The sequence below is a fragment of the Xyrauchen texanus genome, chromosome 22 (genome assembly GCF_025860055.1).
Source record: "Xyrauchen texanus isolate HMW12.3.18 chromosome 22, RBS_HiC_50CHRs, whole genome shotgun sequence".
In the NCBI taxonomy this organism is placed as follows: domain Eukaryota; kingdom Metazoa; phylum Chordata; class Actinopteri; order Cypriniformes; family Catostomidae; genus Xyrauchen; species Xyrauchen texanus.
The window spans coordinates 13045768-13070572 of NC_068297.1; the positions used below are offsets into that span (position 1 = coordinate 13045768).

The 24805-nt window shown below is 35.3% G+C and overlaps 1 pseudogene; it reads left to right on the forward strand.

Annotated features, from left to right (window-relative positions):
• Window positions 1-6558: 6558 nt before the first annotated feature.
• LOC127662854 (cytosolic phospholipase A2 zeta-like) lies at window positions 6559-21802 on the forward strand (annotated as a pseudogene).
• Window positions 21803-24805: the final 3003 nt, after the last annotated feature.

A 24805-nucleotide genomic window follows, 5' to 3' on the forward strand; every position in this document is an offset into this window, starting at 1 on the left:
AAATAAAGGGGTGACATGACAATACCTAATGTAGTGAAAGGCACATTTTGTGTAGTTCCTTTCAGATTTGTGTAGTTCCTTTCAGTTTGGCCATTGTTGGTGCATTCCCCACAGTTTAAATTGCACAGCTTTTGGAACGTAAAGGTTTTACACACCCCATGTGGTTTTGAGTAATGATAATATGGTGTGTATAAACATAATGGAAAAAAGAAATTTGCTTAACCAAAATAAATCAAATTTTAGATATGATAGAACTGCTTCAGAAATGTCTTTAAGACTTCGCTGAATATTCAGTAAAGGTGCACTTAGTGATTTCTTTTTTTTTTTTGCTCACTGTTAAACTTTTAGGTAGAAAGAAATAGCGTTTGTAGAATAAAATAATATATGTTTAAAATGGAATACACTCACATGAGATAAAGATTTGTCACATCAATCTTAGAGAAAAGCTGGTTCATTCTACTTACTCTATGGTGCAGATGCACATTCATGAGTGTCACCATGTTGAGATCATTTGACCAGACGGATATTACTTGTTTTAGATAATGACCTGTAATTGGATGTTTTCACTCATGGAATAAATTAATCATGACTGACTGCAAATAGTGCAAGACTTTGGTAACTGAGAACTTCAGTTGTTGTTTGATGCTGTATCTATGCTGCTAGGTGTCAGCTCAAAATAAAAACAAATATTTTTGAGTGCACCTTTTCATTTTTGAATTATTAAATCTCATCCCTGCTGGAAAATCCAGCTTAAGGTAGCTGTGATTTGGACATGGGAGCTGGTTTCTAACTGGTCCAAGCTGGTCTTTAGCTGGTCGACCAGCAAAGGGCCAGCATGAACCAGCTCATGACTAACATGTTCCAAAACAGCTACCAATTTAAGCTGGATTTTCCAGCAGGGACTGTTCAGATACAGAACAGTAGGCAGCAAAAGTAAAAATATACAGTACATACCAAACACTACTGTCGTCATATTGCCACAGTTGATCAGCAGTGAGGCAGCTCTGTCAAGTTTGCAGAACTAAGACTAAACACTACACTGTGATTTTTTAAATAAAAATAATCCTGCAGGGCAAATATGCAATGTCTTCGACCAACTGATTCATCTTATGACCATAGACTACTCAAAAACAAACATATATACAAATATGAATAGTTAACATGTTGCAATATGGAAATGAGTACAGGTGTTTGTGCGGGTCTCCATAAAATTACTTAATTTTACTTCATAACAAATTTTACTTCCCCTTTGGACTGGGCGATATGTAAACAAACTTTTCAATTATAATCGCATTTAAAATATCAATATCTGATTATATGGTCAACCCACAAGGTCAGTGAATATTTTTGCTTTATTGATTTTGCTTTAAAAATGTAATTAATTTATTGAAACACAAAAAACTTGAACAAAGGATATTTCTAAATTCAAATTGCGCTTTAAACGGAACGATAAAGCAATACTAATTATGAAGTGATAAAAAAATTGGATATATATCCACCTCCCCAAATCCAAACATTTACCGTCTCCAATTTGCCATCATACAAGTATCAGTATGCAGCAACAGGTGTAAATTACTAGCATACAACTTAAGAACTAAAGACAATTATAAATGTAAAGATAATTATAATAATCATCATAATAAATAAGCCTAAAAAATTATTGTATTCCCCAAAAATGCTGCCAAACATTCTTATTGTATGTGTTTGTATTCCATTTTGGTCATATTTATGCTGCCTAAAGAAAAAAATAGAACTCAATTTTAGGTTCAAGGTGAACGTGTCTTGTATTACCTTATGATTTAATCACTTTCGTCTTTGTTTATTTAATACAGATATACCTGTATATATTACTGAACCTGCAGAGTTGCATTCACAATGTGTAAGAGCGAACTAAACTCGCAGTACCTCACGAGCTGTTCGGAGATCATGTGCAGCATTCTCATAGACTTGCAAACAGTTTTCAGTTCAATGAAATAGAGAAAAAGGAGTGATAACTCTTTACATGCACTTGTTTCACGAGACAGTGTCCCGTTACACGCCTCTGAACAATGAATCAGACACGAGCATTGACGCCTTTTCTTTTGTCTGTTCTAAAATATATCATAAAGTGTGTTTCTTCAAACACGTCAGCATTTCTTGTGCTAATACTACTACTACTACTACTACTATTACTATTACTTATAATACTACTACTACTACTACTACTACTACTACTTCTACTACTACTTCTAATACTACTACTACTACTACTACTGCTGCTACTACTACTTCTATTACTACTGCTACTGCTACTGCTACTACTACTACTACTACTACTACTACTACTACTTCTACTACTACTTCTAATACTACTACTACTACTACTACTGCTGCTACTACTACTTCTATTACTACTGCTACTGCTACTTCTACTACTACTACTACTATTACTACTACTTCTAATACTACTACTACTGCTACTACTACTTCTATTACTACTGCTACTACTACTTCTAATACTACTACTACTACTGCTGCTGCTACTACTACTTCTATTACTACTGCTACTTCTAATATTACTACTTCTAATACTACTACTACTACTATTAATACTCCTACTAATTCTACTACTACTACTACTTCTAATATTACTATTACTACTTCTACTACTACTACTACTACTACTACTACTACTTATATTACTACTACTACTACTACTACTACTACTACTCTATTACTACTACTACTACTACTACTACTACTACTTCTAATACTACTACTACTACGTCTGCTGCTACTACTACTTCTATTACTACTGCTACTTCTAATATTACTACTACTACTACTACTACTACTATTAATACTACTACTAATTCTACTACTACTACTACTTCTAATATTACTACTACTACTTCTACTACTACTACTACTACTACTACTTCTATTACTACTACTACTACTACTACTACTACTACTACTACTTCTATTACTACTACTACTACTACTACTATTAATTATACTACTACTACTTCTAATACTACTACTACAACTACTACTATTACTACTTCTAATACTACTACTTCTACTACTACTACTACTTCTAATACTACTACTACATTTTCAATGTGTGTGAAGCTGTTCAGAATTGAATAAAAGGTATATCAATCATTTAAAAATGTACATTAGTAATACAATTATCATTACAGTTAATTTATATAAATACATAATAATTAAATAAATAAATAATTTTATCGATAAAGAATAAGCATCTAGATTGCACCTTGGCCTTTTTCAATCCACATGTGTGTTTTATAGGGATAAACGTAAAATATGCATTGTATGGTTAAAGCTATCATTAAAATACAACAATTAAAACTTCTTTAAAGATTCGAAAATGTACATAGCTTTACTGTCTTTTTGTTTATTTTAATTTTTTAAGAAAATTAGACGCAATCACAAAAACAACAAAGCTGAAAATATTGTTTTTCATGAAGATTTAACAATTTTCTATTCTTTTTTCCTATAAGAAAATAATTTAACTAAGTGGTGCAGTTTTAAGACGCATTTCCTGACAATTTTAGAAATGTTATGCTCACAGCGGGACCTTTTTCAGTTCTTAAATATCAGTCCGCATTTTAGGCTGTAAACCCTCTCTAAAGACCTCCCTTCCCCCTTCCACTGTCCCACTTTAGCTTGGTTTCAGCATTTCATCCACAAAGCTCTACTTATAGGAGCATCCTAAAGACCTCAGTCTGCTCCACCACTGGTATGAGTTTGAGGATAAATTAATGTGACATGCTGTGGATTATAATGGAGAGACCATTTTGCAGGTGTGGGTGGCAGTTGGGGAGGAGGAGGCTGCTTCTGTCTGTCATTTATAACATGTTGTCTGTGTGAATTACTGGGAGTGATGCATTCAAAATCACAGCTATAGTAAAATACAAAGTCTGTGGCCAGGCCACCTTTACATCATCTATTCTGAAATTACCACACTGTCAAAAGTGTTTTGTATTATTATTTTGACTGAACTGCATTAATAAAGGCAGGGATTGCAGACCAGGTTGGTTATTTGAAACTATCTGTAGTCAATACTGAAGAGTAAAATGAAATAAAAGAGAAGTCAACGTTGGTTGAGAGGTATATAAATATGATGAGGTTTGAAACATTGACCTTGATTATATTAAGCCAAATGTGATCTCTAAAGTGTTTGAGGTGAGCTGCCATCATTCTCCTACAGTTTATCGACTGGCTCCACCTTGTGGTTGTGTGGCAGCATCGCATGTAAAAGCGTGTAAGTTTGCGTGTCACTGTCACTTTAAAATGGTAACTGTCTTGCTATCAGCGTGCAACTAATTGATATAAGTAGTGTAGAGGAAGACCTTTGTAGATCAAAACAAAGTGATGCATTTTTTGCTCTTACTCACCAAGGAATCTTTTTGGATAATGAATGAGGGAGATTCTGTGTATTTGCATGGCCTTGAAAGGGCATTGCAGAGTAATCAACTTAACATAAAGGATCATATTATGAGTTTAAAAAAGGCACAGGGGTGGATGATAATTCACATGATTTTAGGCTAGAATGTATATGATTTATACAATGTATACGTTTTCCTTCATTATTAAATTCTTTTTTTTATTCAATATAGTACTTCAATTAATGTGAAGCCATAAAAGTGCATATACGTATAATAATAGTAATGAAAACCCAAAAAACAAAATGTTCTATGTTTAGATGAAGTATAGCATATCTCACAGTTACAGCAGAACACTCAATTCAACTACCCAGAAAGGCATACATGATGTATCCACTGTGAATAGTTTTTTATTCTTTGTGCATTCATTTTCAAAGTGATTTTCCTTTGTGTGGAGTGTGGAAGTATGTGTAGCCTACAATACAGAATGTGGTCTTCAGGGTTCCCAAAGTCATGAAAATGTTATGGAAAGTCTTATTGTGAATCACATTTTTTTTATTTTTCTTAATTTAATTTCTGTTCTAAATTAATTATTTGCCTAGATATTGCACTTGTGTGAAGTGAACTTGCTTGCAATCCATTGTGATGTCCAATTTGTGAGCATATCATTCCATTCTTTTAAATGAACCAGGTGAATCAGATCACAAATCTACTAGATTATTATGACAGGAAAGGTCATGAAAAAGTCATGGAAACTCACTGAGTGAGAACCCTGAGTCATATGTTCAGCATGCAGGTGGAGGAGTTGCAGGGTGCTGCATGGTCTTTTCTAGACATTATGAAGCCAGGAATTCGTTATTACACAAGTGAAAGAGTCAGAAATCATTTGAGACTCATTCAGACGTGGTTAGGCAGAGCCACTGAACATATTCATAAGTAGATTCGTGTGAAACTAGACTGGCATAGCCTCTTTGTAACAAGAGTGAGTATATTCTGAACCACTGGACAAATTTACTTGTAGTCCACTTAAAATTAATTGGAAAACGTTGAAAATTCTTTTGTACTGAATTAATGCAACTTCTCAACATGATATCTAGGGTGAATATAGGTGGTAAAGTAGGAAAGTTCACTCAAAAATAAAATTCTGTCATCATTTACTTACTCTCATGTAAGGAAAATGTTAGTTAGTGTCACATTCTCCCGATCTGTTCACACAAGATCTCCTTCCCCTGAGTATTAACCCATACCGGACTACATTTACCAGAATCCCCTTCTTCCCGCCATTAACTCTCACACCTGATTGCCATTCGTTCATCAAACTCACAGTGTATATAATCACTGCTTAAACTTCACTTCACTGCAAAGTCTTGACAATTCACCTGTTGTCTTGCATGTCTGAGCGTACTGCCTGTCCCTTAGATTACCCCTTTGTTTACCATCTTTGATTTGTTACTTTGTATTGCTTAACTGGTTTTGATCTCTGCCTGTTTAAGTACGATTGCCATTGAACTCTGCACATGGATCTTTCCTCAGTGTCTGATTCATTACAGTTAGTGTACTGGTAGCCTCTGTGTCATTATTTTTCAATTTCTTGTGCTCCATGAAATAAAGTTAAACATGGTGGATTGGTAAATAATGACTATGTAAATTCATGCATTAAGTTCATCATAAACTAGGGTGGCATTGCAATAATGTAGCCATTAGAATAATATTTAAAATCAAATTATCTGAAAGTGTTCCACTTTACATGTATTCATCATTCTCTAACAAAAATACAAATAGTTCAAAAGTTTAATTAAAATCTACATAGTTGACTCTTACATGAATGTTTGCTAGTGTGGTTTGTGTTGTTTGCCCCACTGCTATTACAAAAATATGATTTTGATATTGAACTGGTATGAGATAGAAATTAAGATTACAGTAGTTTTAGTTAGGATATAATTCTCAAAAATGATTCATATTACAAATGTTTTAAACTAGGTGTTTAACCCCAACATGCTAGTCATACCTTTGTGTAAATTGACATGTGACTCAAAACCTTATAGTTACTGAAATAGAGCCCTTATGAAACTAGCCCCAGTCTCACCTGTAGAAGATTATACAAAGATTATGTCATGTTCTAACTTGTTCTGACAGATCCTGTCAAAATGTGTATGTTGTTATGAAACAAATGGCACAAGCGTTCAGAGCAGAAGGTTGGCTTTGCTACAGGCACAAACCTTCAAATATGCTTAAGGTAGGCTACTTTCCTTTCCTCTGAGGAATTCTTAAAAGAACTTTATACAATCTAAAAAATCTTTGCAAAGTGGCACTGTTTTGCAACATATGCTGTCTTTATTAAGTGTGGGAATTGTAATGTTTGGCTTGTTTAGGTCTATAAACAATGTAAATCTTGCAAATAATGCATAATGTATAATGAAAACGACTTTTGAAATCAAACAAAAGAACTGAAGGTGATTTTTCAGTTTATTTCTCATCGTCTCCATTTTCTGGCTATGTATTTTTTTTTTCAACAGAGAGAAGTCAAGCCGTACTGGAATCTGTCCGTCAAAGTTTTACGTGCAAAGATCAGTCAGTCATCTGACAATTGTAAGACAATAAGTTCCTTTTATCAGCATAAAAAAATGCTATATTCATTGACAACTTTTAATGTAATCTTATTATAAGAATTATGGGGTGTTTTGACAAGTCAGACAAGTCAGACAAGTCAGACTGCAGACAAGTCCAAACCTTTGCTTGCAGTTTTGATGAGAAAAGTCTTCAGATTTGCACTGTTGACTACTGAGGGTGCCTATTTATACAGTGTTGTACCTGTGCACTCCCCACTATTTTTATAATCCCACAACTAACACTAACTGAAATCTCTCTATGTGAGGATTTAGGTACATTATGTGTATAATTTGGTAAAGGTTGATTTCTAAATGCTAACTCCATACTTTTTCCAACCACCTCCCCAAGTGTCTGCGTCTGATTTGTATATAATCCTGAATTTACCCACTGCATCTGCCCGTACAAATCGCACCAAAACCATCCCAAATTGTGACACACCTGAATGGAATGAAACCTTCTATTTTAGACTTCACAGCAGTGTAAAGGTAAACCTAATCTTACAGTGTTCTTTTTTCACTAAACTTTCGCTATTCTGCTTTCCAAGAGTATGTGTCAAACTATTTAATAAAGGTATGGTGTATTGACGTTTGATTACCAAAAACTGTTGCTATCAGTTTTACGTCATTATTACCTTCTTGTGGTCATTACTCTCTACTTGAAATTGATATCATTGAGTTAGTAGTAGTTACTGGTTGTTAAAACTAAAAAAGGTTATCAACACTTTGACTGTTTTCACTTTCCTAAGAATATTCTGGAGATCTTGATCTATGACGAGGACCCATTCATGAGAGACGACCACATCGCCACCATTCTGTTTGACATCAATAACCTCACACCTGGGAAAAAGCAGACCAAATGCTTAATTATAAATGATACAGTCAGTGTTATGTAGAGATATAAACCGTCAGTATTAAAAGAATTCAGCAAAATGTAGACCTTTCAGCAGAGAAAGGAAACTTATCTGATATCTGTCACTGTGATTTACCTTCTTTCTCAGACAAATGATGAACTGTGGGTGGAGTTAGAGATCACAAAGAGGTGAGTAAATTGCCATTAGTAGGTTTTGGAACATTTGCAGAAATAAGTGCTACTTACAATATTTTACATAGTGCACTTTCATGAGAGACATCCTGATGTTTCTATATGCATAAATCTAAGCTAAGTACCTTTCTTGCCTTTGTTCATTCACTGCAGCTCTGAGACACAAGTGCCCTGCATCTCTAATGGAGTGTTGGTGGTAAGAACCTTTACTAAAATTTGCTACATACTGCTTGAAGGCCCATTGAAATCAAATGAGGTGTTTTGTGGCTTCTTTTCATATTATCTTTATATAGTGTACTTCTAAAAATACTTAAATTAACTTTTAGCAGATACACAATTTTTTTTTGCAGGGGTATAAGAAACACTACTTGTGTTTACTGATGCAATGTTACACCTCTAAGAGGGTATAAAGGCATCCTTTAGGTAAAATTAAAAATAAAGCTTTCCAGTTTTACTTTAGGTGCTAAACACACTCATCACAACTAAACCCTTTATATGTCAAATAATAATAATAAAGATGTTCTAGACAAACCTTATCAGATAAGCTGATTATGTTTTCTCATGAAATCAGGCAGGTCCTTTTTGTGAGCTGAATATTGAAGTAGACAAGCTGCTCAAGAACTCTGAAGGTACATACAAAATTTCCATCCACATGAGGATGCATTGTTTTATGCAAATGGTTAAATTTCCGATGTACAGAAAAAAAACCTTTTATTAAAGCTGCACTACGTAACTTTGAGCTCTAGCGTAATTTGTGGTTGTAACTTAAATTTGCAAGCAATTTGCAGAAGAACACTAGACTTCATTTGTGTTTCGAAACTGCTCTTCTGGTGGATGAATCTCACGATTTGAGCTTAACTTTAAATCGCCTGCATATGTGATCATGACTGGAGATATTCAGAGCCGTAGTCATAACGTGATATTTTCATGTTGATATAATGTTATATGATGAAACATTTAAAAATGAAATGTTACTTGCTTTGATGAAGTTAAACAACACTCGTATTCATATATTTTGAATGAATGAATATACACTTATAATGCTTTACTGACACTATACACTCAAAGTGCTTTTACATAAAGAACCAGGGATTCAATCACCTCAATCGCTACCAGTATATTTTATTTTATTTTTTCAAGTATTTCATCTACTATTAATGTTTGGTTTGACCTACACTTATCAATTTAAGAGGTGATACTCATGATATGGCTGATACGAGTTCAATGGAAGACTTTTTTATTTTTATATAATATGGTACAGCCTCAGTTGATATTGCAAGTGAACCGTAATACTAAAATAAAGGTGGTTTATGTCGGCCACAACTGACGTGTTGTCCGAGGGAATTGGAACATGATCATTTGCTATTTCGGACTGAAAAGCCTTCAAGGCTAGGAAAACAGCCGATAGCTCCAGGTTGTTGATGTGCCACGTCCTCCTCGCACTTGTCCAGGTACCGAAGGCTAGGTGTCCATTACACAATGCACCCCAACCTGTGTTGGAAGCATCCATATTCACCACTTTCAGCCTAAAAACCTGCCCCAGCATGACACCTTGCTGGTAGAAAGCAGGAGCTGTCCAAGGTGCTTTAAAAAAAATGTTTTTTTAACACTGATTGTTTACGCACTCAATCAATAATGGAAATTTGTTCATTTTTATCCAAAGAATCTTACATAGTGCAGCTTTAATTATTTAAAATAAGTACGTCAATAAAACATAATAGAAAATATGAAAGTGAATTATCTGTGTTCTACATATAAATAAATTTTGTTGACACATTATTCATAAAATAAGCAGATATTGTAACACTTTACAAAAGGTTCCATTAATTACATTAGTTAATGAATTAGGCATCATGAACAATATTTTATTTACAGCATTTATTTAATAAAATACACTGTTAGTTTATGTTAGTTTATAATAATTAATCATTAATTGTGGCTCAGGTGGTAGAGTGGGTTGGCCATTAATCATAGGGTTGGTGGTTCGATTCCTTGCCCACATGACTCCACATGCCGAAGTGTCCTTGGGAAAGACACTGAACCCCATGTTCCTCCCAATGGCAGGCTAGTGCCTTGCATGGCAACTCTGAAGTCATTGGTGTGTGAGTGTGAATGGATGAATGAATCACAGTTTAAAGCACTTTGAAAACCGCTAAGGTTAAAAAAACAATATATAAGTGCAGACCATTTAATAACAAATACAACTATTGATTTATTTGTATTAGTGTAACGTTTGCAGGAAAGAGGCGAGAAGGAGGATCTATGTGCAGGCTTTTTAATTAAAACTCAAAAAGAACTCAAAACATGACAACAGAACAAACCATTATATCCATGAAAGGTTAACAACTGACAAAGACAGAGAGAACACAAGGAAAATATATGCACAGGATCTAACAAGCTGGGATCAATCAAGGGGAACACAGAGAACAAAGACAACAAAAACCAAAATCAATCTTAAACTAAAAGTCTTTATCCTTCTAGCGACCACTAATGGCCGCTAGGGAGAATGTCCCAAGTGTTACAATTAGTATATGTTGGAATTCACATTAACCAAGATTAAGAAATGCTGTAAAAGTAATGCTCATTTTTAGTTCATGTTAACTTATGCTGTTAACTAATGTTAACAAATGGAACCTTACTGTAAAGTGTCACCACAAATATAAACAAACTCTGCTGCAGTTGACACTAAGGACAGGAATCAGGTTTAAGTGGACTCTGTGTGTTTTAGCAACACGGAACATGGTGTTAAAGCTGAAAGGGGCATACAAAGAGGATATCCTGATCTCAGACTCTGAGAACTCTAGCTTCCTAAAGACATTACAATTCTACATCAACCGAGACCTGGAAACTGAACTCAATCTCAATTCTGAGTCTCTTATCTCCTTAACACCGGTATTCCTTTAAATACACCATTCTTATACTTTTAGAAGCAAAATAAAATAAACTTTTAATGTGGTCGCAAACCAGACGAGAAGTGCTATGCTGTGTTGCGGCTAGGATACTGCACAGGTATCAAACACGAGGCATATCGAAGCGGTTCAGGTCGCAGACAATACACACAAAAGTTACCAAGGTTTTTCTTTCTTCAAGAATGAAGAATGCTAAAGTAAATAATCTATGTCATTTGATAATTAATTTATTGAAAAATATGCAAGTTGTGCTGCGTGGTGTGGCAGAAATTTGAGCAGCCTCTGGAGTAGCTGGGTGCCGCTGACAGAGGCCAAGTGGCAGCGGTGTGCATACCTTCATTGAAAACAGTTTTAGAACGCGCCATGTCATCCATGTGACCTCCTGAAGAAGCCAAAAAATTTAATAAATAAATGTTCATATAATTGTTTTGCTTCTAAAAGTTGTGTTAAAACAGTTTGTATGTCCCACATGTGGAGTTATAGATTTGAACAAACAAGAAGACATTAAAAAACGCTTTAAATGTATGTTTATTTGATTAAATATTTATTGTATGTCCAGGCTGCAACATGCGTAGTGGATTGTGCAATGGCAAAAGTTGTAAACACTGAATCCTCAATCCCTTTAAAACCACTGCCATACAAACACCATCTTACATTCTCTTTGCCTGTGGGAGAGGTGAGTATTGGCAAAATCTACTTTTTTCAACACTGTGTTGTAGATTATTAATTGATTAAACATGTCTATGGAACTCCAAAAATGGTATACTGAGATTATTCTGTGTGGTTCATAATGAGTTTCTCAGTCTATACATATATCCTGTTTTAATTAGTATATTTGAAATATGTGAACTCAGACTTAATAATAAATTTTTTATTTTTTATTTTTATTCAAAGGATAAAGTTGATCTGCAGTTCCAAACAGACGTTCGGTAAAATAACTCAAATACATTTATGTGTATCCTCAGTAATAGATTCAATAGAATATTTTTTAAGTAGGCCTTTGTGCAGAAAATAAAAGTAATAATAATTTTAAGCTTGCAAAACATTGAAACTGCAAATGGTGCTGTGTGTTTTGAAGCTCTAATGAAGATCTGAATGTACGTCTGGATTTTGATATCCCTATTGAAGAAAATAATTTTTTGGAGAAAAGGAGAAAAGTTGTGTCACAAGCTCTTCAGAAAGCTTTGAATCTCAACTTTCCACCAGAACCCAGCAAGGTAATACAAATGCAAACACAAATAATGTACTGTATATCCATATAAAGACAGTCTAAAACCTATACACTCCACAAAGAACAGAAAGGATTGTTTCACTTAAAGGGTAACTAAACCCTAAACCAACTTTTTTTAGTTAATGATCTGTAAGCATGGGGCTTTATTAGTACTGGTCATTGATTCAAGTAATTTTTTTGACATTTGGGTATAAAGTGTTTTAATTCTACAATATATGGTGTAAAAACATCTGAGTGCTGCCCTCTTCAGGTTGAACGGTGGCTACTGCAGTTGCATTTTCCTATTGGCTGTTTGCGGTACTTCGTGACGTAAGCGGTGACAGCTGACGTAAGCAGGTTCCAGCTCACCATGCCAGATTCATGTACATGTCGTCTTGCGACCGTGTGAGGAATAATAAGAACATAGAGTCTGACAGCAGCTGTCAACTAATCCGTCACTACGAGTCTCAGGTCCCCCCGCTCAGCACCGCACTCGGTTTGTTCCCTCTATCCCCGCCGGGTTCTGCCCACTTTTCCAGCATTTTCAAATATTTCTAGTGGGTGGAGTCAGACTCTGAGCAGGTGTTTAGTTACCCTTTAATTAATAATATAACATTACTTTTTACTATTACACAAACATGAGCTGCTTATTCTAATAAAAAAAATTAAAGGTCTTGTGTGAAATTATGTAGGACAATTATGTTTAGCCAACCAATCAGAGACAGTTATTTGTTTGGTGACGCTCATGATATAGACATTACAAACTAATGTAGTGCAGCATTTTGATGTAAACTCAACCCCAATGGCCCACTCCCATTATACTCAAGTGAATGTTGTCCAATTGATATGATTACAATGTCAACAAATACCCTGCAACAAACGAAAGAAAGTTTGCTGATCATGTCAGTTTTGTGTTTGATATGACTGATCAGGTCCCAGTGGTGGCTGTGGTGTGTTCTGGGGGTGGGTCTAGAGCGATGACTGGCACATGCGGAAGCCTAAAAGGCCTGCAGAAGCTCCAACTCCTTGATGCAGTCAGCTACATCACAGGGGTTTCTGGTTCCACGTGGTGAGAATAAGGAGCACTACATGCCCAAGTTAGATGTTTTTTATTTTGTTGGGATCGCCAAAATGATACACTCACAATGATGGTAAAATCTTGTCCTACTTTGTGGTCTCCACAAAGAAAAGCTGCTTCAGAAAGGGACTAATGTCTAAATACCTGTAATATCTTACATGTAAAAATGCCAAAAGGTAGCATATAATCGACAGCATTTGTTGCATTATGTTGATTATCTCAAGAAAGAAAAATTAGAAAATTCAGCTTGTCCGACCTTTTCTTAAAAAAATTAAAAACCTGGGTTACAGTGAAGCACTTACATTGGAAGTGAATGGGGCCAATCCATACCTTTTTTAATTCTCACTGTTTTAAAATGATAGCCACAAGATGGAAACAATTTGCATGTCAACATGATTTTAGTGTGATAAAATAGCAACCTTTTCTGTTTAAAGTTATATATCATTTTACAACTTCATTACTACTAAGACGTAACACCATAAACCCTGCAACATTGGCTTAAACAACATTACAGTTCAAATAATACCCACATTTTTAAGAGAAAAACTAATATAAGGCCCCATTCACTTCCATTGTAAGTGCCTCACTGTAACCTCTGTCAAGGACTCTCTGAGGGAAGTGAGGACCCACATGCAGGAGGCAAATAAAAAGGACTTTCTATTCTTTTTTTTTTATCAAAAACAGAAACAAACACTCTCATGAGGAAGAAATTAACACAAACAAGATAAACAAAACAATCTTGCACTGGACCTAACACAAGGGTAGCTTAAATAGGGGAGAAAACAAGGAGGGTAATGAGGAAGGCAGGTGCAACTAATTTACTGATAACAAGGCAAACGAGGGGGTGGGGTTATCACTCAAAACAGAAGAGCATGTGGCAGTGAAAAACCCGAACTAATCCATGCATACACACACACACACACACACACACACACACACACACACACACACACACACACACACACACGCACACACGGGTCAGGATCCAGTCACAAAATGATACGAACCAAGAGACATGATCCTGACACTATAGACAAGACACAAGAACACATGTCTATGAAAACTAATCTAAAGCAAAGACAGAACAAAATATTGATGTCAGAATCAAGCCACAAAAACTAAAAACTAAACCAATAGAAGTGGTTGGATCCTGATATTACCCCCCCCTCAATCGAACAAGTGAAAATAATTTTTATGGCAATCGACATTTTACCACAAATGCGGTCGACTGAGCTGAACTTGTTTTAAACTTGCATTGAATATTCCTGTAAGAACAACAAAAGTTGGGGCATGGGTCACCACCATAATCTGAATGAATAATTAGACCACTATTTGTATTAAAAACTGAAGATCTGTTGTTAAGTTTCAATGTTACATTTGTAATCTTTGTCTTACAGGGCTATAGCCTCTCTTTATGAAGATCCTAACTGGTCAAAGAGTGACTATGATAAGTTTATAGAGTCTCTTAAAAAGGAGCTCTCCAAAGGTATGCTCACCATGTTTTCCCGTGAGCAGCTACAGCACTACAAACAAAAACTGGAAGAGAGAGAGAAAGAAGGTCACCTTGTCTCCCTCGTTGACATGTGGGGTCTGGCTATAGAGTATCTCATCAAAGGGAAGGTACTGAAGATATAAAAAAAAGTCAGTAATGGATCTATATTAAAATCTGAAACTGGGCTGTTTCTGAGCATTTTGGCACCCTTGGTGAGATCGCTAGAAACGGCCCTGATCTGAAAAATTGTATGCTACTTTGTTTTTATAGAAACAAATGGGTACACTTTCTGAACTACAGAAGACACTGTCAGAAGGCCAGAACCCTCTACCCATCTTCAATGCTGTCAACTTGAAGAATGGCAAGACAGAAAGTATAGTGGATGCTGGTAGGTACTAACAGTAGATGATAGCCATTCAGCTACAACTGTAGTCTCATCCTAATATGGCATGCCCATGGACCGTTCACAGACCATCTGATGATATTTCATGCAAAAATGGAAAGAGTTTTCCAAAATTGCAAGCTCCAACCTGATTAGCTGAATTTTCACATTCCACCAATTCATATAATATTTTTTCAAATTGTGGTTGAACACTTTATATACTGTATTGGTCAAATGGGCGTTTCCTGTCGAATTGGGTCATTCTTGACCAGAATAAAATACAAAGAGGACCTATTTTATGACTAATCAAAAGTGTGGCTTTTTTAATTATTCAGATATTGGCTCTAAACTGATACAAAGAGAGTTACATAACATCAATTTAGAATAGTTGCACTGTATGGGTTAAGAAGGGATAAGACTATAATGAACCAGATTTTAATATAGGACTAATTCTTGGAAGTGGTACTACTTGTTTGTTTCTCAAATCTTTTTTTTTTTTGTGGCTTTTTCACATTTAGAATGGTGTGAATTCACCCCATATGAGGTTGGATTTCCCAAGTATGGTGCCTTTGTTCCTGCACAGAACTTTGGGAGTGAATATTACCTTGGTCACATGGTCAAAAAACTTCCTGAAACTAGGTTGTCCATGCTGCTGGGTGAGTTTGCGTTTGTGAGTTTTAGCACATGATTAAGGCATAAAACCAAAGAAAAAGTAAAGACCACAAGGAAGAGAAGGGAAAAGGTAGAATGTTGTGCTGAACATTTGTGAACCATTACTTTCTTGAAAAACAAATAATACATATTTATGTGGTCATATCATTATGGGGCAGTATCAACTCTATTGGACCCAACAGAAAACCTACAACCTATAAGTAAGCAAATCATTTCACATGCAAAGAGGTCAGTCAACTGTAGAAGAGGTCATGTACTAGGAGGTCTTACAAGTACGCAAGGATAGTTGGCTAGTGGATTAAAGGTTAATGCAAACCTATATGATAAATTATAAAAACTCTACAATAGAGGACAGTGCAGCACAACGTGCTTTCCTAATAAAGACGTGCAAATAGTGCAGAGGCAAAATTAAAGCACATTATAATAATAAAACATAATACAAACAGTGACTTTACAGAAATATTCCCTAGCTATCCAGTGGTCTCCAAGTTCCATTCTATTAAGAATACATTTCACTGTCTATGTTTGTGTTTATTTATATATGTAGGCTTGTGGAGCAGTGTGTTCTCCATAAATCTGACACAGATCTGGAGTTATGCCACTGGAGTTGCCCCCTCATGGACTGCAGAAGGAGTGAGTAACACAGGTGAGAGTATGTGATGCATTCAAACACTATGTCTGCCTAAGCATTACACCCAACTAATTATTTATAATTTTTAATTAATTGTAATAACAATTACTTTTGAGTCTTTCATGATTATACACAATGTGATGATTGAAATTTTCTGTCTCTTTGTCATCCTTTGTAAAGAAACTGTCAATAAACCAACAGCACTTTGCACGTACATGATCAGCCCTGTGACTGACTTGGCGAAAATGGTGAGTGGCTTTCTGAACAGCCGCCCCATTATCAGCCAGATATACAACTTCCTGAGAGGCTTGAATCTGCACAGGGACTACAGTGAGAATACTGGCTTCATCACATGGAAAGGTCTACAGCACTTGTATACAGTAGTACTTCAAGTGTGCATTCTATGTTTCCTTAACAGTTACATTACAGTACGGTATATCATCCTGAAGGGGTTTATTTTGCGATAAGTACCACTGACTGTGCATTATATCATATACTGAATTGTAATTTATTTTTGAATTATTATGTGAGAAGAAGGCCGAAGAGTGCTATGAGAGACATGGAACTAGCACAGTGCATACAACTGATCATAATACAAAAATATTTTATCACAGAATGCAACTGTCTAATCAGAATAAAATATTGGAGAGCACCGTGTAATAAGTAATTTTACTTTTCATCAACATATTTATGTAGGCCCATTGACTGGATAACATATTTGTTTCTTTATTTTTATACTGCAAGTTATTTTTTTATTATTTTTTTTTAATTAGTTCCATTTGTTAACTCTAGTTAATGCATTTTTGGTATTATGAACAAATAATGAACAATATATATATATATATATATATATATATATATATATATACAGTATTGTGCAAAAGTCTTAGATACATAAGACGTTTCACAAAAGCATTTGTCTTAAGATGGTTATTTATATCTTCAGCTTTAGTGTGTCAATAGGAAATATAATTGTTAGACTCCCAAACATTACGTTTGCAAATACAAAAGATTAAAACAGAAGAACAGTGAGCCCTGCAACAGATGTCATGGCCCCCACAAAGCCCCCCACTGAACATCGAGTCAGTCTGGGATTACATGAAGAGACAGAAGCAATTGAGACAGACTAAATAGATAGAAGAACAGTGGATAGAGTGAACTTCTCCAACAAGCTTGGTACAGCTATATATATATATATTACAGCATTTATAAATCTAATACAAATAAAATTGTTCATTGTTAATTCATATTAGTTAATATTGGATTAACTAATGTTAACAAATACAACTTTTGAAAAATGTATTAATATATGACGAAATTAACATTAACTAAGATTTACAAATGCTTTCAAAGTATTGTTTATTGTTAGTTCATGTTAACTTATGTGGTTAACTAATGTTAACAAATGGAACCTTATTGTAAAGTGTTACCAAACACCTTTATTGTTTACATCCCAGAGGATCTGAAATATGTAATCTTCCTGAAGAGGCATATTTTGCTGTACAATGACAATGCTTTGCTTCAATGCATACTAATGAGTAATGAGTTATAAAATAGCAGTCATCTAATATCAGTCATTATAGATCATTTCAACTAAGTGATAAACCCAAATCATTTGAAAGTACAATTAACTGATGTTGCAGCAATTTTCTTAGTCCGCTTTAATAATGAAAATATTATTTGGCAATGTCTGTTATTCATGAAATAAAACACTTGTAAATGCTGACGGCGTTTGCACAGTCTGTCATAATAAAATGACTTCTATGTCTACAGAAAAACACCCAGATACCTTTCCTAACAACATGACACCAGCTGATCCTGTGCTAAGCCTGGTAGATTCTGGATTTGCTTCAAATTCAGGATTCCCTCCCGTGGTACGCTCTCAAAGACATGTGGACATTATTCTGTCTCTAAACTTTTCCTGGGATGAACAGTTTAAGGTGAGGGATACCTGAAATATTAGTTGAGTGAATACATTGCATGAGTATGGAACATTGATTTCTGTGCGTAATTCAAATTTTTGCAATGTTTGTGTATGTATACAATAGGTCTTGAAGCAATCTCATGAATACTGCACTGATCGCAAGATTCCATTTCCGAAGATCGACTTCAAAATGGTGGAGTCAGAGCCACTAAAGGAAGTTTATGTGTTTGAGGATAAAGATAATCCAGAGGCTCCCATAGTTATTCACTTTCCCTTGGTGAATGTTTCATTCAAACAGTTCAAAGCTCCTGGTAAGTGCTGTAAACACTCATCTGCCACATTCCTGATTGGTGTTTGTAATAAAAAAAACTGCATTTCTATTCTGAACCCCTGAAGTATTAAACTTGTGTTGTTAATTCAGTCTGAACCGCTTAATGCATAGACTATAGATAAAAGATTTAAATAATTATTAAAATAGATAATTAATAATTTATGTCTTACAGTAAGTGTGCTATACCTTTTTTCCCGCTAGTGTTAACTTTTTAAATTTGAAGAAGGTTAAGAGTAAAAGTGTAAATTAAGATAAATGTTCAGAATTCAAAATGTAACTTTGGCTATGACAATGATGACATCATCGTAATATACAGTTAAAAAAAAAAGGACTCAATATATATATTTGTTATATATATATATATATATATATATATATATATATATATATATATATATATATATATATATATATATATAACAAATTACTCTCTAAAATTGTAATCAGCTAATTACTTTATTACTATTTACTTTTAAGGTATTTCCTAAAACGTTTTTTTTTTTTTTTGTGCTCAATGAGTTCAAAATTATGTCTATTTTTCCTCTTTGCCCATTGTCACATGCCCTTCAGATGTCACAGAAATGCCAACAGACATACATTTGATCATAATTCATATTTTAAATGTATTATACATATAGAAATATGCAATCCCAAGTAATGTCCTTAAAATTAGCTTAATTGAAAATCAGTTACTGTAATCTGATTACAAGAATTTAAAAATGTTATATGTTACACTTTTATTGAATTAAAGGTAATACGATTCCAGTTACTAATTTCTTTGGAATCAGATTACAACCAACACTGGTAATATACAGTATATATATATATATATATATATATTCATTGTTTTTGCATAATGAATTGTCTCTGGTCCGCTATCTACATCACACTGAATTGTGATTGGTCTTGACTTCCCAGCACACATCAAACTATTACAGTCACGTTTACACTGCACATCTAACTATGCGTTGATTGTGCCCAGCCGACAGAAAACAAGACGCACTCTGATGCAGCATTTCATTGCCTTAAAGCCTTAAACCTAAGCCTAAGATTGTAACACTATTCTTGTGTGGCCTTGGAAGCACTGATATTTCCTTTAGGGTAATGTCATTTTACTTAGAATTTCTGTTTAATAATTAGTGATTAGTTTAATTTCAGTATCTTGAGCCTAAATAAACTAAAATGTACACCATTACTTTAATAATAATAAGTATTTTTGTGTGTCCAATAGGAGTGAGGAGAGAGGGTGAGAAAGAGCTGAAGGAGGGAGCAGTTGATGTTGACTTTAACAGTAACACCTCTCCATATATCACTCATAAACTCACTTACACACCAGAGGACTTCCAGAAGCTGATCAACCTCACCTCCTACAACATCGAAAACAACAAAGACATCATTTTAAAAATGCTGAACAAAGTGCTGAACAGAAACAGAGAAAGGCTAAGCTAAAGGTAATGATAGTCAACAGAAAGGAGATGAAGGCTGGAAAAAGACAAGCTCAGAGCGTTCACCAAAATTAGGATCACAAAAAAGACAAAAGATAGAAGCAAGAAGACTTTGGCAAATGCTGCTCTGGATTACTCAGAACAAAGTCCTATGGTATCTCAAAGGCAGCACTAAGATCTAGAAGCACTAGAAGAGAAATGTAGCAGTGGTCAGATGATAAGTGCATTCTCTCTACTATGATGAAGACTAAATCCTGACTGAAATTCTTCACTGATACAATTCGTTTTTTCTGTAAAAGTGTAAACACAGTTGAGAGGATTCTACCTTTTTAGTATTTTAGACATAAATAAGAGATTTGAGACCCATCTATAATTAGCTAACTCTCCAGGGTCAAGCTTTGGTGTCTTCACAAGCAGAAATAAGATGCAGAAGTCTAACAACTCTATCTCACCAAGCACGAGTTAACAGTTTTACTTCTTCAAACATACACCTCACCAAAGACCATCTGGTCATGAAGCTTGTAGATAAGGCTGACCACACATGTGTGACACAACAAGCTCACTCTCTCTCTCTCTCTGAGTGCTGGCAGCGGGTGGAGCTTGGCGAGTGCCATTTGTGGCTGGTAGGAGTGCTCTAATATTTACAATTTTTATTCTGCATTTCTGTGTTCATTTTGTTGGTTGTCTTAGTGTATGTGTTTTCTTGTGTCTGTTATTTGAGTTATCTAGTTACATCGTTTGTTTTGCCATTTTTTTTACCATCAATAATTCAGTTGCACCTTGAATACTAGAGTGTATAAATAACGTCTATATAGTAATAATAATAATTTCAAAAAAGTTTTCAAACACATTTTTCTAGGTACATTTAAAAAAATATATATATATATATTATACATTCATGACCTGAACAAAATGTGCCCTTTTCATAAAAAGTCAAAATTAATATCAGATGTTTTTTTTTTTTTTAAACTTCTCAAGGTGTCCTCTCTGTTTTATGGTTTTTATGGTCAACATAAGCAACAAAATGACTACCTACATGCTGGTTACACCACATGACTTTGATTTGGTGGACAAAACTGTTAAAAACAATTCATCATATTTTAAAACACGTTTGTTTCACTGCTTTATTATTCTGCAGCAGTCAGGCCAGTATTTCTTTTTTCAAGAATTCAGCTTTTAATGAGACAATGTTTCTGGACACCACATTTTTTACTTTTAGCCCCAGAAAAAATATCAATATGACTTCAAACTCGGACACTAAAAATATGCTCACCATAGAAGAGGTGTATTCAAGTAAATGTTTTGCTTTTTTTGTATTTATGTACTTTTTATATATTAGACCTGGACAAAAAAAATTACCGTTACGTCATTGAACCTTACACGTGGCCATAATATGCACACACACACACACACACACACACACACACACACACACACACACACACACACACACACACACACACACACACACACACACACACACACACACAAACTTTTTTGTAATGGAAGTTGGTATAATGGAACAGTGGTGGAAAATGTTTTTCTACACACAAAAGCATTTTATGTGCAAAACCCTGAAAATTGTTTGAGTTAAAAACATGTACTAAGTGTACTATGTATTAATAAGAACACAGCTTAGTTTACCTGTAAATAAAGTGAACCTGTAAATAAAGATTTGAAATTGAATCTAATATTTTTTTTTATTATTGCAAAATTACTCCTGTAGGTTTTTCAGATCACAGCATTGTCCTCTGCAATATAAAAGTTATTGCTATAAGGTCGAGAAGTTCCTATTGACAATTGACTATTAGTCAAAAGATTATTGACTATTAGTCAATTGTCTATTAATTTAATTTAATTTAATTGATCAATTGTCACACATTATACATACATTTCTGCATATATATGGTGAAATTATTTATTTTTCACATATCCCAGCTAAGCTAAGCTAAGCTGGGGTCAGAGTGCAGGGTCAGCCATGATACAGTGCCCCTGGAGCAGATAGGTTCAAGGGCCTTGCTCAAGGGCCCAACAGTGGTGTCTTGGTGGTGTTGGGGCTTGAACCCCTGACCTCCTGATCAGTAACCCAGAGCAACCTTAACCGCTGAGCCACCACTGCCACCATTGCCTATTGAACTATTGATCCTACTGACTTTAATTAAAAGACTTGGAGATTGAGATTGTGAATTTGCCTAGTTTGTCAGCATCCACAGGAAAAAGAGCATATTGAAACTCTTGCATCCAAAAAGGCCCTATTGGCAGACCTGTTGGGTGTCAAGGCACAGGGAGCTTCAGTCTGCTCATGTTTTCAGAAAGCTACAAAAATGGATGCCCCATCCAAGTTGTTCTTTATCTTGGAGGGAAAAAAATTTTAAGAGCAGAATTGGTCATTCCTTGCATTTGGATGCTGGGTAGGAGTTCACTAATCCTGCTGAGATAAGGCAACACACTGCACAGTTTTATTCAAAGCCATGTACAACTGATCTAGCAGATGAAGAGAAAATGGCTGCTAATAGTTTATATGATGGTCTGCCAAAGGTGGATGAAGAGATCAATGCTAAACTGCAACTCTCTCTGTCGTTACAGGAACTCCATAAAACTTTGATGAGTATAGATAATGGGAAATCCCCTAGGATTGATAGTTTACCCATATCATTTTACAAAATATTCTGGCCCATTATATGAAAAGATCTCATAGTGCTTAAAGATAGCCCCGAAAAAGTATTTCTGCCACTTAGCTGCAGAAGAGCAGTCATCAGTCTATTGCCTTAAAATGGTGATCTTCAGAACATTGCCATTTGGAGGCCTGTTTCCCTTTTGTGCCCTGAGCACAAAGTCCTGTCCAATGCTCTAGATTCATGATTAAGTAAATAGGACAGGTGATACATTATGATCAGACATTGTATAGCAAACAGGTACATTCTTTGATAGTATAACTCTAATTAGGGATTTTTTGGGAAGTTTCTAAACTATTGGGTATTAATACTTTTTTCATTAGACCAGGAAAAGGTTTTTGACTGACTTGAACACCTGTATTTGTGGAGTACTTTAGAAGCTTTCGGTTACAGCCCTGGTTTTATAGCTATGATCAGAGTTATGTATTGTGAAATTTAGAGTGTACTCAAAATCAATAGTGGTTTGTGTACCCAATTTAGAGTACAGAGATGTTTTAGGCATGATTGTGCTATGTCTGTGTGGCAGATTCTGCCTTCCCTACCAAGGAGGAATCAAGAACTGTAATGAACAATCAACAGAATTTTAATTTGGCATACAAAGCTGAACTGAAACATAATGACACACACACAGGCATGTGTGTCTCTCTCTCTCTCTCCCACTGGCATCCCTGGCTCCTCTTTGTCCCTCTCCTGGCTGATTAAGTTGATTCTGAAGCCGGTATGAACCTTCAAGGCCCGGCCAGGCCCTCCTCCTTGTCACACTCCTCCACTGCCCGATTCAGGCTGGAGGAAACCTCCGGCTTGATGTCTTCCAGACAATGGCATTGGACCTCACCACCTGGCGGACGTTAATGAGCTCATCCACCTCCCAGCAGATGTCAGCAGCTGTTCCACCTCCTGGCAGATGACAGAGAGCTCCCCGCCCCCTGGTAGATGGTAGCAGCTCCTCCACCCTCTGGTGACCCGCCCCAGATGGTGTTTCACCTGTCTGAAAGCCTGCACTGACCAACTGGCCCCCATCTTCACACAGAACTTCAATAGTTCAGTGGAGCAGTGTGAAGTTCCCTGCTGCTTCAAATGCTCCACCATCATTCCGGTCCCCATAAAAACCCACATTTTTTTGTTTACGTTTATTGCATGTAATCAGCCATACAATTCTTAATTTTGTGACAAACTATACTCCAGCTTCGATGTTTAGCCACTGTTTCATGCTAGAAATTGCTGCAATATTAATTTCTTCATTTATGTCCACATGTCAAAATATCAAAGGACATTTAGAGAAATAGTGATGGATTCATATGTTTACTTCATAAATAATTATTTTTCATGTTCATTTTCCACTAATTTATGCACCATGAAATGCTCAGGAACTCTATTCACCTAATATGGCATACACAGTTGTAAAAACTCTACTGTCCCAACCAGGGCCGGTTCTAGACATTTGGAGGCCCTAGGCAAAATGTATGTTGGAGGCCCCCCGCCATGCCCTCCTCCCCTCCACCTTTCAGAATTCACGAGTTCACACTTACATCAAATTAAATAGAGTAAAGATTATGCGTATTTGGCATGCTGTCCAGGGGAGGGCTCCAGGCTCTGAATTTTGGCCAGATTTACACAGTATTACATTGGATTGCATTGTATTTTGGATTGTGTTGTTTACATCCAATAAGAGATTATTACAAATCAAAGTGAGGAGATGGGGGTGGTGGAGGGATGCTGATAAACTGTCAATGAACAGAGGTAAGTCTGCAGTATATATACGTCTTATCTCGTTGATTATCTGAATGTACTCCTCCCGAACTTTGTTAATAAAACTTCATTTAATAAAAAAGACTTGAAAACAAATATGATTCCTAAACATTTTATTTATACAAAACCTGTTATCAGTATTTTTATATTTTTACTTAAATGTGCATATTAATGTAACTTTAATTAAGGTAAACAACAAAAAAAATCATCTGAAAAGTCATCTTTTTTTTTTTTAGCAGTCAGGAAGTTTTTTGCAGTAATTTGT